We start from the raw sequence: 12,500 nt of genomic DNA, 5'->3' as shown, positions 1-12,500 counted from the left end.
ACAACACAATGGCTGTTGTCATTGTCTCCAAGAAAGAAAGAGAGAAAGGGCGAGATAGAGTGAGAAAGAAAAGAGAAAGAGAGAAAGAGAGAGAGAGAGAGAGAACGACATGCAACGAAAGGACCACCAGTAGGTATCTACTTTGTCGCAATCTTTTTAATTTATCGAAGCACTATTCTCTCTCTCTTTTCTCTCTTTCCTTCTCACGCAACGTCGAAGGCTACTTCCTCATTTCGTATAAATCAACTGGAGTTTATGGAGTTCTGTAGTCCTTATTTCCACGAGGATTCACGTTGTTAAAATTCATTCCACGAATGTCTCGTTTGAAGGAGGCATTAATAATCTTCTCATCTTGTAGGTATCTAGATAACGATCACAAAATAACTTCCCCGCACCTTGAAAAAGAGAAAAATAAAGAAAGAGTGAGAAAGAGAGAGAAAGAAAGAGACGGAGTGAAAGAGAGAAAGAGAGAGAGAGAGAGAGAGAGAGAGAGAGTACGAAATTCCGCCGACGGATATAAGCAGAGGCGTCTTCTTCCTCGTCTCTCCTACCTTCGGAAATCCTGGATCTTCGATCGAGTCGAGTCGCGAACGATACGATACGTCCGGAGGAGTAAACGATGAGATGAGAAGGAGGAGGTGGAGGAGGAGAAAGAAAAAGAAGGGTTGCTCGCGAAAAGGGAGATAGAGAGAGATATATATATATACAGAGTGGGAGAAGGGGGTTGGTGGAAAGAGAGAAGGAAAGTTTACCGGAAAGATATCCGGGAAGTCGCGGAGGAGTACTCTTCCCTTACCCCTACCCCTAGCAACACCCCACCCCACCACTATCACCAGCAAGGAAGATCAGCAAAAGCAGCAGCAGCAGCGACAGCACGAGGATGAGGACGACGGAGCACCAACATTGCTACTTGACCGCCGTGACACCCGTCGTTCGTCTTCTTGGTCCTCGCTTAGATTCTGCGCGCCGTCGTCGTCGTCCCGTTCTCTCGTTCCAAGAGAGAACGAACGAACGAACGAACGAACGAACGAACGAATGAACGAACGAACGAACGAACGAACGAACGAACGAGCGACGAACGACGAACGTACGAACGAACGTACGTACGTCCATACGTACGTACGTAAGGACGAACGAACGAAGGAACGAACGAGCGAACGAACGAGAACGACGACGACGACGACGACGACGACGACGACGACGACGACGAAGCGGTCGCGCGCGCGCGCGCACTCTCGCACGCTCTCTCGCTCGAGTTCAACGAGGTGGGGAAACTCTTCTCTTGGCAGAGTAGGAAACTTTGTGGGAGAGCGAGAGAGAAAGCTAGATACCCCCACCACAGTGAATCTTAAGCGCGGTACGAAGCCACGCCCATCGAGGGACTAAGCCACGCCAGTAGTTCCCCCGCCACTGACTCGAGCCATTCGTGAGAAAGGGTGGGGGTACGACAAACGCGCCGCTCTCGTTCGAGCCGGTTAAGTGGGGCTAGATTATCGGTAGTGGGGGAATGTTGTAAACCCCATCGGGTGGGGGAAACTTGGAAGACCGAGCGCACTCGGTGCCCCGCGTTACGAGGGGAGGGGTGGAAGCCGCCGGTCCGGAGGGGCGGGGAAGCGAACAGTTCGGCAGCGCGACCCGACGTGGGCACTTCGCTGTCCGGCCTTTCCTTCATTAAAATATTATTCCGTGCGTAGAGAGAGAGAAGACCCGCGGACACGAGAGCGCGGCGAGAGCCCTCGCCGCCCGTTTTCACGCCACGAACAAGGAACGCACTCTCTCGCCACCCCCGTCGCCGTGTCGTCGATTATTAGTACGTCGCCGTTGTTCTCGTTGTTTTAACGTGTTCGTTACGTTAATACGTCGGGGGTGTTTTATTAATAACGTGGACGTGCCGGATAATATACATACTATAATACTAGCACACAAATACACAAGTATACACGTACTCTCTCTCTCTCTCTCTCTCTCTCTCACTTTTTTTCTCTCTCTCTCTTCCTCTCTCTCTCTCACACACACACACACACACGCACCCACACACACGTATAAACACACATTATTTTATTATCACATACTCGTAATCCGTTAATCGTCCTCGTCGTCGTCGTCGTCGTCGTCGTTGTCGTCGTCGTCGTCGTCGTCGTCGTCGTCGTCGTCCTCGTCCTCGTCCTCGTCATCTTCTCGTCGTTATCGTCAACGTATCTATCGTCAGTGTCCTCTTCAAGGAAGAAATCCCCACATACCTTTGCGCCAACCAAGAGAGAAAGAAAAAAAGCGTGCTTGCTGGAGGTGTTTTATCAGTGTTCCTATAAAAGCTACTTTCGATAGTAGTGTGTGACTTTAAGTGCGTTCATTGTTTTTATTAATGAACAGGATTGCCAACGGAAGAAAGTGAGAGAAAAAAATGACCGTGTCGGCATTCGAGGACCTTCCTTTCAAGCATTTAGAAATTTTCAGTCCTTCGTTGATTTATAAGGGAAATACCTGCTTTAACTAAATGGTTTAACTGCACGGTTTAAGTGCACAGTTTCATTGTATTGTTTCCATCACGAATGTTCACTTCCACTACTGTGTTTGGCAATTTTTCTCGGACGAAAAATAAGGAACGTGGATATCACGTGCATTATCCTATCGTCGACATCAACATTGAGATCAACATCCTCGTCATCATATATATTCCTGGAATTTGGAAAAAATACGATACATGTAGATACATACATACGTATGTACGTGTATATACATATGTATGTATACCAGTGATACACGTGGCCAATATCAAAAGTGCGCGACGAAGAAAGTTCCTGCGTGAGAAAGAAAATTAAAAAGAGAAAAGAAAGAAAAAGACGAGATACTGCGAGCTCGCGGGATATGAACCCAGGTATGTGTTCATCATAGTGAGATAACGTTGAAGTTGTTTTGTGCTAAAAAGTGTAAAATTCATTTTTGGAAAACTTTGGATTTCGATCTTGATCTCCCGTTGAAATTTGCTCCTTGGATTTGGTGATACTGTGCGATGATCAGGATCAGTGAAATCTAATCGTTCGTTTATAGGATAGTTTATATAGTCCTTCAGTGATGTGGTAGGTTTTTGAGAGTGATCGATCAAGTAGAAAGGAAAGGAGAAAAAGAGAAAAAAAAAAAAGAAAACGGAAAAGCAATCAAAATCCCGTGGAAAAATCGAGCTCGTTAATACATATTCCGATCGTGCCAGGAAATTCGAATTTCGGATTTACGATCTATTCGCTTACTTACTCCGAATCTATCTGTTTTGGTGATCGAAAGGAATTACTCGATCCTCTTTGATTTCGTTCGAAAGATGTTTGCTCACTTTCGTTCGTTTAACAGCTGTCTCACGTCCTTTCGCCCTCCTCGGTCTTGTTTAAGAATGACAGTAAGAAAGAAAGAAAAGAAAAAAAAAAAAAGAAACCAAGGAAGGAAGGAAGGAAGAAAGAAAAGAAAAATTTTAAAGATCTAATTCTCATCTCGATAGTCAACTAGATAAAACGTTGTTGGACGAAACGAAGAAAAATCTATGATTTTCTCCGAAGGATTTTATTTTCTTTCGCCGATTCCGTGGTCTTTATCAAACGCGCGACTAAGTGTTCCACGAAATGTCTATACTTTGGTTAAAAGGTGCGTGTAAGCCGCAAGAGAGAACCCGCGGTGGAAACGCGTGCGACACGCCAGATTTCGATTTCGAGCGTAGATAAGGGAACCGGTATTATGGTTCTCCACTCGAAGCGAGCCGAAGAAGGTTCGCGCGCGCACTCAACTCTTTCTTTCTCTCTCTCTCTCTCTTTCTCTCTCTCTCTCTCTCTCTCTCTCACTTACTCACTCACTCACACGTTGCGATTTAGATATCAACCTTTTGTTTATCAACAGAACGCCGGGAAGCGCAGGAAATTCGAAACGTGTTTCTCTCTCTCTCTCTCTCTCTCTTTCTCTCTCTCTCTCTCTCTCCCTCTCTCTCTCTTTCTATCTCTTTTTTCTCTCCCTGTTTCTTTCGAAGGAATCTCTTCTCTCGGCATCCATTTCGTTCTTTTCTGTCTCTTTTCCTCTCGTCGTTCGTCGTCATCGTCGTCATCGTCGTCGTCGTCGTCGTCGTAACGAAACGTTTCTCGCTTCGTCGGGACTATCATCGACTTCCGGTAGAAGCACCACGCGTTATACTCTTCTTTTTGTCGGCGATACCTCGACGATGCAATTACTGCGAGTAGGCTTTCGAGTTGTTGAGGTTTCCGTCAGAGGTCAGTGACGAGTTTACAGCGTCTTTCCCTCTCTCTCTCTCTCTCTCTCTCTCTCCCTCTCTCCCTCTCTCTCTCCTCATTCCCGATTAGTTCCTCTTTCTAAGATGATTAGAGCCAGGTACTCATTTATTAGCAAACCGTCGAAGGATACGTAACTCAACCGACGCAAGTCTTACTTGCATTTTCGTCATTTCATTCAATATTTTCTACAAGACCTTTCATATAAATCCTCGAAACGTTCGAATTAATTCATTCATTCGTTAATTAATCAATTTATTTCTTTATTTTTCATATGTTTTTTCTTTCTATAATCGTCATTAATTAGCTTCCGTTTTATCACCACGTTAAAATGACGAAATATTACGAGTATCGATACGTCGACGTAAAGATTTTTGTGTCGTTACGTACGCTTGTATGTCCGCATGTATACGTGTGCGTGGGCATTAATCGACATCTTATCTCAGTAGATTTTTCATTGTCCTATCAAACCTTCTCTTTCGCCTATGCTGCTACAATTCAAACGGTACGCTTTAAAGAGCTAGATACCTTTCGAGGTTAATTAATCGCGATTAGGTGAAACACGTATGCCAAGTTTTCTCGTGAGTCCGATGTATACCACTAACGTTGATTAATTAAAGCCGGCGTAGTTAGTTACTCGCGTATCTACGAGCTTTCTCGAAAGAAAATTGACCACCGAGGTCAACGATATCTCGCGTCTCCGCGTTATTTCTTGCAGAGTTTGACTGACCGTTCGTCTTTCTCCTTTTTTCTTCTAACACCCTCTCTCTCTCTCTCTCTCTCTCTCTCTCTCTCTTTCTCTAAATATATACCTATCTATCCGTCTCTTTTTCCTCGTCGTTTTACACAAGTAATTAATCGTGATTGATATACATCGCCGTGTTCCCTTGTCGGATGAAGTAACCATCGTTCTTGTCTTCTATGAGAATCATAAAAAGGATCAATTCTAAAACGGATAAATGCGGTTACTATATTTGTCTATATATACATATACATATATATATATATATATATATATATATATATATAGACACTCACTGTTGTAGATATAAGATAGAAATCGTTTCCACATTTTTACCGAGTAGTCAAATACTCCAAAAGTATCTTTCGATACGACGAGTTACTATCTTTGTACATCGAGATGCCGTCGTATTGCGTAGGATACTTAAATACATACAACATGGAAGAACTCATTTCCACAATTTCCACAGATAGCTAAATATCCGATCGAAGTATCTTTCGATGGGAAATTATCATTTAAATTTCCAAAATAAATGATTATCTTCCGAGAAATGGAACAATGGTCGGAAGACGTCGGAATAGAATATATTCGTAAGATATAACGACGTAACGGAGCGAGAAAGGGGAAAAAGAAAACGGACACAAAAATCGAGAACGAAAAGATAAGAAGAAATAGAAAAAAGAAAAAAAAAAAAAAAGAGAAAAAGAAAACAAAAAGGAAAAGACTTTAACACGGTCACGCCCACACGACGTACCAGCCGTCTTCGTCTCGTGGACAATTTTTCTCATGGAACTGACACGAACTTAAAGGCGAACGTTGTCGCAATTTGTTTGCCGGAAAGGAGTGAAAAGCGGGTGGAGAAATGGAGAAAGAGTGAAGGAAAGAGTGAGACAGGAAATGTCCTCTGGGACTAATTAATCGCGACCGGTAGTATCTATGATTATTCCCCCCTTTTTATACGTGGAATACGCATCGAGCGTGCCTCGACTTAAACTCTTGTGTAAATACCTTACTTTCCGCTTTCACGTTCTACCGAGAGAGTTCTCTTCGATCCTATATACCTACTTCCACGTAATTAGAATTTCGCGAGATGTCTGCGATTATTTCGTAAAAGTCGATTAATTAAAATGGTGTCCCGCTGTGTGTTCTCGTTAGCGAGCTGCTTCGACGACAAAGTCGTGAAAGGGGAAGAAAAAAAAGGAGGGCGGAGGGAGGGGAGTTTCGAATAGCCGACCGTACCGTAATCGTAATGGGAAAGAGGAAGGGAGGTGTTCCTTTTATCGTTTTTATCAATGAAAACAACATCCATTTTTGTTCTCGCTACTTTTTTTTTCCTTTTCTTTTTTCTGTCGCTTTTTTTTTCTTTTTTTTTTTTTGCGCTGTCAAAGAGACACAAATTGATTTATCTTTTAGTACACGCGTTTATTTATTTATTTATTTATCTTTTTTTTTTTTTCTTTTATTATTATCTCACTCGTGACTGTTGTTTTTCTTTTTCTTTTTTCTTCTTCTCTCTCTCTCTCTCTCTCTCTCTCTCTCTCTCTCTCTTTCCGTTCGGTCAATTTGTTAACGATAATGTTTGTAACGATTTTTAAATACAGCTTTCTCTCTCTCTCTCTTTCTCTCTGTCTCTTTCTCTCACGAAATACCAAAATGTTCATAATCGGTAAATTTAACGGCTCACTCAAAAGACCGATATATATTATCGTCCCCCGATAGGCGTACGTAAAATCATGTTGCCGCGTACCGTGTTATCGTAAAGCGTTGCGATATGTGTATGTAAGTTCCTCGTACATATGCGGAAGAACCGTACAGGGTTTGACACGCCGGCAATTAAAATAGTAATAATTTATTATCGCCTTTTGCATAACTCCGTATGTATGCACGCGAGAGTAATGACGCGTGGGCACGAACGTATAGCATCTAAAGACAATTAGAAAATTGCATCAAGGTGAATAGAACAAAAGAGAGAGAAAGAACGAAAGGAAAGTGATAATCGAAGGAGAATCCACGATTTTCTATTGAGGACATCATTGATTCGTTTCTTTTCTTTATTTTTTTATTTTTTTATTTATTTATTTATTTTTTTTTTTTTTTCAATCATTTTTTAACACTTACCTACGAAGAAAAAAGATTTTCTTCACTCTCCAAGTACGTGCGTAAGCGTACGCGTGCGCACGAGCGCGCGGGCGAACGCGTGTGCGTGTGTATTGGGGTGTGCTGCTTGCTTGGAATCCGACGGGAGCCGAGCGTTGAAATCACCAAGGAAACTAACTCTTCTCGTGAAATTCGCTGGATGTATATCTCTCTTAATCCTCGTTTAAACGAGATCTAAATCATCGATTGTTTCGCTAATTTTTCTTTTTTTTTTTTTTTTTTTTTTTTTTTTTTTTTTTTTCTTTTCTTTTAACACCATAAATACTTTCCAATGTATCGAATGGTGCGTTGATTAAAAAAAAAAAAAAAAAAAAAAAAAAAGAAAGAAAAAAAAAGTAAGAAAAGGAAAGGAAAAAAGAAAAAAGAAAAGAACGAACGACGAGAGATGATCCGTCAAAAAGGTACGATAAGAAATATTCGAGATTAATCAATGTGAAATAATTTGAAAAATGTTCTCATACGTCATTATCTATATAACTCGTAAATAACTGTACTCAATAACTTGTCGAATCATATATCTAAAATAGAAAAGAAAAGGATTGATATTGGATCGACTTAGGTAAATTCTTATTTATCTTTAACACTTGGAAAAGTATGGAAATATAAAGAAGAAGATACATATCTATCTGTTGAAAGTCGAAAGGGAGGGGGATGATCGTAAAGAAATATTTTTCTTTTTCTTTTTTCTTTTTCTGTCTCCTTTGTTTATTTTTTTTTCTTTTATTATTATTATTATTATTATTATTATTATTATTATTATTATTATTATCTCTTTCTTTCGACGATCTAATCCTTCGTTGACCTCGTAGTTTCTTACGTACGAAACGGAAATTAGTCCGAGAACATAGTGATTTCGAAGAAGAGGATCCACGATGGACGTAATCCAGTTATCTCGGTTGGATCGGAATCCATTAAAACGGCTGTGTGCTGGCTTTCTCTATCTTGGAATGATCGGTCATTTAATGGACACGCCGCGAAGTGTTCAGATTCGGGCCGGTTCTCTCTCTCTCTCTCTCTCTTTCTCTGTCTCCTCTCTGTCTATCTATCCCTGCATTTCTCTTTTTTTTTATTATTCTTCCTCTTCTTTAACTTCTGTCCATTCAGTATTCGCAGCGATTTAATTAAAATTGAGACTGCTCTTATTTCTTACGAAAAATAAGTAGATAGGTATAGATAACTTGGTTACTTGTGTTACGTTGGTTGTTAATCGACAGGACGTGCATGATCTCCTTTGTGAAAAAAAGAAAAAGAAAAAGACGAAGAGAGAGAGAGAGAGAGAGAAAGAGAGAGAAGTAGATAAAGAAAGGAAAGGTAAAAAAAAAACGGGCGAAGAAGGTAGATCGGATAAGGGTTTTAAAAGCGCGAAGAAAGTGCTAAGGTATTAAAGTTGTACCCTTCGACGTTGGAATTCGAGTTCTCGTGTTGTTCCGCCCCCGCCTTCGGAAGAATTCGATTTTAATTCCTAAGCATCGGAGCTCCCTTTAAAAAAATTTAACCGGTCGTATGTATGTACTTTTTACGTATTTATGTGTGTGTGTGTGTGTGTATGGTATATCTATACGTACTTACGTGTTTGCGTATATAACGAGCAATATGGCCGATCGTTCTCCTATAGAGAAAGAGAAACAGAGCAGATACCTACTAGAATATCTATAGATATTTCCCATACTCGGTGCTAACGGCGTGGCGGCAGCGTTCTAATCGGCAGCGAATATTCGATGGGAATGTTACGCATTAATTGACGTGCTACACTAATAAGGACAATTTATATTGACTTAGATTGCTTGTTATTTAGTTAAAATCCCTTGTCGAATTGTGAACTATAATTTCGTTCGTTTTATACTTATACTTTTCATTTATATATATATATATATATATATATATATATATATTCTTTTTTTATTTTCGTATCGATGTATTTAATTTTCTTTTTTCTTTCTATCTTTCTTTCTTTATTTCTTTATTTTACTTTCAAAGCACCCCTAATCTCGTATTCATAAAGAAGATAAAGAGAAAAAAGTCGATGGGAGGAAAGTGGAAATGGAAAGGGAGGGAGAAGACAGAAAGGGAGGGCTAGGTAGCCCTTTATCTTTCCTAAAGAAATTTGCATGAAAGCCGAAGAAACGAGTCCCGCGAATTATATTTAAGTTCGCGTGGTTTCCGGAAGGATCGTAAAACGGTTGTCCCGCTAGCGATTAGTATTTTTCTACTTCCACGACATCGAAGTATTATCTTTCTTTTATTCCGACAACGAGCTTCTCCTCGTCGCGTTACCCTGTCATTACGTACACGTATTAAATCCCCGTAATTACAGATATTAGATTTTCTAATGGCAACGTAAACTATCCGTAAAAGCTCTCTGTTAGCCCGATCGCCAAACGTAATTACTATGGGAAGTTATGCGCGTGTAGTTGCTTACTTTGATTTCGAATTCGAATGAGAATTAATGTATAGAGAATATTAGAGTGAACAATAGAGGACGTTTCGACAAAAATTTATATATATATATATATATATATATATATATATATATATATGCACAGGTGTGCACAGGTATATAGATGTATATCATAAATAAAAAAAAAAATCCTTTGAAGAATTCGAGTAGGTTCGAGTGGCCTGATCTGATATTCATAAATGTAGAAAAGGGTGGCCCGTCTCCGCTGACGAAAATTTGCATGAAACTCAGAAAATCTACGAGAAGGGTTCGAACGGAACGTGGCTTCGCTCCAAGGAGAAAGAAATAATAATAATAATAATAATAATAATAATAATAATAATAACAATAATAAAATAAACTAAATAAAAAAATAAAGCAAAAAAAAAAAAAGAAATAAAGAAAAAAGAAGAGAGAAGAATGCACGAAGGGCGAAGAGATCCATAATTCTCTTCTCGTTTCGCTTTCTTCGAGGATGCAAAATAGACTTCTCTTTTCTATGAGGGGAGTAACAAGCGTGCAAGGCACACGTGCCCTCCCCTCCATCCCTTCATCTCTCTGTTCCTCCCTCTTCCCCCTCTTTATATACATTTTCTTCGAACCGCGTGCCTACGTAATGCCATTTATTATCATAAACGATCGTCGAACGTTTGATTCGTCGATTTATTTCGACCGAGCTTGTCGCCATCGAGAATTAATTCAACGAGCTCTTTGTGCGAGAAGAAGAAGAAGAAGAAGAAGAAGAAGAAGAAGAAGAAGAAGAAGAAGAAGTAAAGAAGAAAAAATAAGAAAAGAGAAGGGAGACGAGGAAGACGCGTATCTTGATTAGAACCCCTATTGATTCGAATTACAAAAAAAAAAAAATTTATATCTAACTAAGCTATTTTAATAATAATAGTAAAATAATGACGATAATAGTAATAATAAAAATAAAATAATAATAATAATGATTATGATGATGATGATGACGACGATAATAATTTATTAAAATTTTTGTTAAATAATAGTTCAAAGAAGACAAAAGAAAAAAATATATATATATATATATATTATACATACATACATATATTATATATTATACTTACTCGCAAGGCTAAATCCCACGGTCTCAAATCGTGTTGGAATCATGACAATATTGTTCGAAACGATGGAAGAATGCAAGGGGATAGAGGAGGTGATATCGGGTAAAAGAAAATAGAAGATAGGAATTCGAAAGATCAGTTGTCGTGGATGCTGTTCGAACGACGTGTAGTTGTCGGGATTCCGTGCTCTTCCCGCGACCGAAGGTAGAGAGGTCAATACCGAACTACCACGAAAAGTTCACGACCAGTGTAACGGTTATAATCATTGGGTAGTAGGTGTACCTACCTACCTAGCTATGTGGGTACCCACTCGGTTAACAGAACTCTAACGATCTATACGATGTAACTTAATTTGCCGTAACGCGCGAAACCGTTGTATAGAAACGGAGATCCCTAACAATAAGCGTAATAAGTGACGTTTCTCTCATTCTATCAGTAACTGTCTACAGTATGTAAATTCACACGTAATTTTGTACGGTGTTGAATACGCCGTTGTTATTTCTCGTTTGCCTTTTGCAAATATTTCTAATCGGATAGGTTATCATAAAATCGTTATCGTTACAATCGATAATCTTGCGTTTGTTCCTTTTCTTTTTGAAAAGAATGAAGAGAAAACGTTTTTAATTCTCGGTTTGAATTTTTTCTTTTCTGTAAGTTTACACTTCTTTCTTTCTTTCTTTCCTGTTTTCTAATTTTGTCCATTATATATATTTTTTTTCCTTTTTTATTAACAGAGCTAACAGTGCTCGAGATACTAACACTTGAAGAACTTTAACAGAGGAAAATCGTGAATATGAGTGAGATCAAGCATTAGGTGCTTTTATGTCGGCACAATGCCGTTTATTATCATAATCTATTATCACGGCTTACACCGAACGTGCCTGAAACGCTTCTGAAATGTTCCCTGCGATCCCTTTAAGGGGATTGTCCCACACAAGGATTATATTTTCTTTCTCTTACTCTCTATTTCTCTCTCTTTCTCTCTTTATTTCTTTCTTTCTTTCTTTCTCTCCTTCTTCAATTCGTTTAACGCTCGATTGCCTTCGCTTGAAACAACATCTTAATTGTAGAATAATTTAAATAAAAATTTTCCTATTTTGGACTGAAATTTTTTAATATTTTTTTTTTCGATTTAAAAAATGTTTCTATTCTCTCGTCATCCTCTCTCTTTCTCTCTTTCTTTCTACCTCTTTTACTTTCTACATTTTTCTTAATTCGAATGTAGTCGAACTGACGATTACGAAGCTTCTCTATAGACTGTATCTTTTTATTTCATCTTTTTGGGAGAAGCATAAATTATAGGAAAACGTATAGCTAGTAACTGTACGTTTAATGAGTTAAACCAACCGATCGCGTTCGATCCGAGTATAGAAGGGAACATTTTATTATCCCTTAAATAATACTTTTGGAGCATTTACGTCCTGCGTGACATCGTTTATCGTTCACTCGTTACGAGTAACACCAAAAAATCAACAAACTTCTCTTCCATCTCTCTCTCTCTCTCTCTCTCTCTCTCTCTCATTCTCTCTTTTTCTCTTTTTTATCTCACTTTTTTTCACGCATGAGAAAGAAAGAGATAAGGGATATAAAAAGAATATATATATATATATATATATATATACACATATATATATACACGTGTTCCTACGTCTCTCGCATCCCTCGTTGCATAAATTAAAATTCTTATTACCGTCTAAATAATATTTTGTAGGCATTAACGTCGGTCGATCGTCGTATGCAGCGTAATCCGGCTTACGATGCTTTTAAATACATCGCGAAATTATCTCCTTCCACCACCTCCTCCTTCTCCTCCTCTTCCT

The 12,500-nt window shown here is 39.1% G+C and overlaps 1 protein-coding gene across 9 annotated transcripts in view; it reads left to right on the top strand.

Annotated features, from left to right (window-relative positions):
* The window catches only part of LOC122628649 (zinc finger homeobox protein 3), a 269,125-nt gene that overhangs the window by 125,600 nt on the left and 131,025 nt on the right, over positions 1–12,500 (top strand). Inside the window, exon 1 of one of the 9 annotated variants that reach the window (XM_043811123.1) lies at positions 2,126–2,875. The exons of the other annotated variants lie outside the window; for them this stretch is intronic. The gene's annotated coding sequence lies outside the window, so the exon portion shown is untranslated. Of the gene's footprint in view, positions 1–2,125; positions 2,876–12,500 lie in introns of those variants that run through there. 9 annotated transcript variants of the gene reach the window in all.

Source organism: Vespula pensylvanica, chromosome 4, assembly GCF_014466175.1.
Source record: "Vespula pensylvanica isolate Volc-1 chromosome 4, ASM1446617v1, whole genome shotgun sequence".
Taxonomy (NCBI): Eukaryota; Metazoa; Arthropoda; class Insecta; order Hymenoptera; family Vespidae; genus Vespula; species Vespula pensylvanica.
Note: the sequence above shows the minus strand (reverse complement) of the source record. Positions and strands in the feature narration are given on the sequence as shown.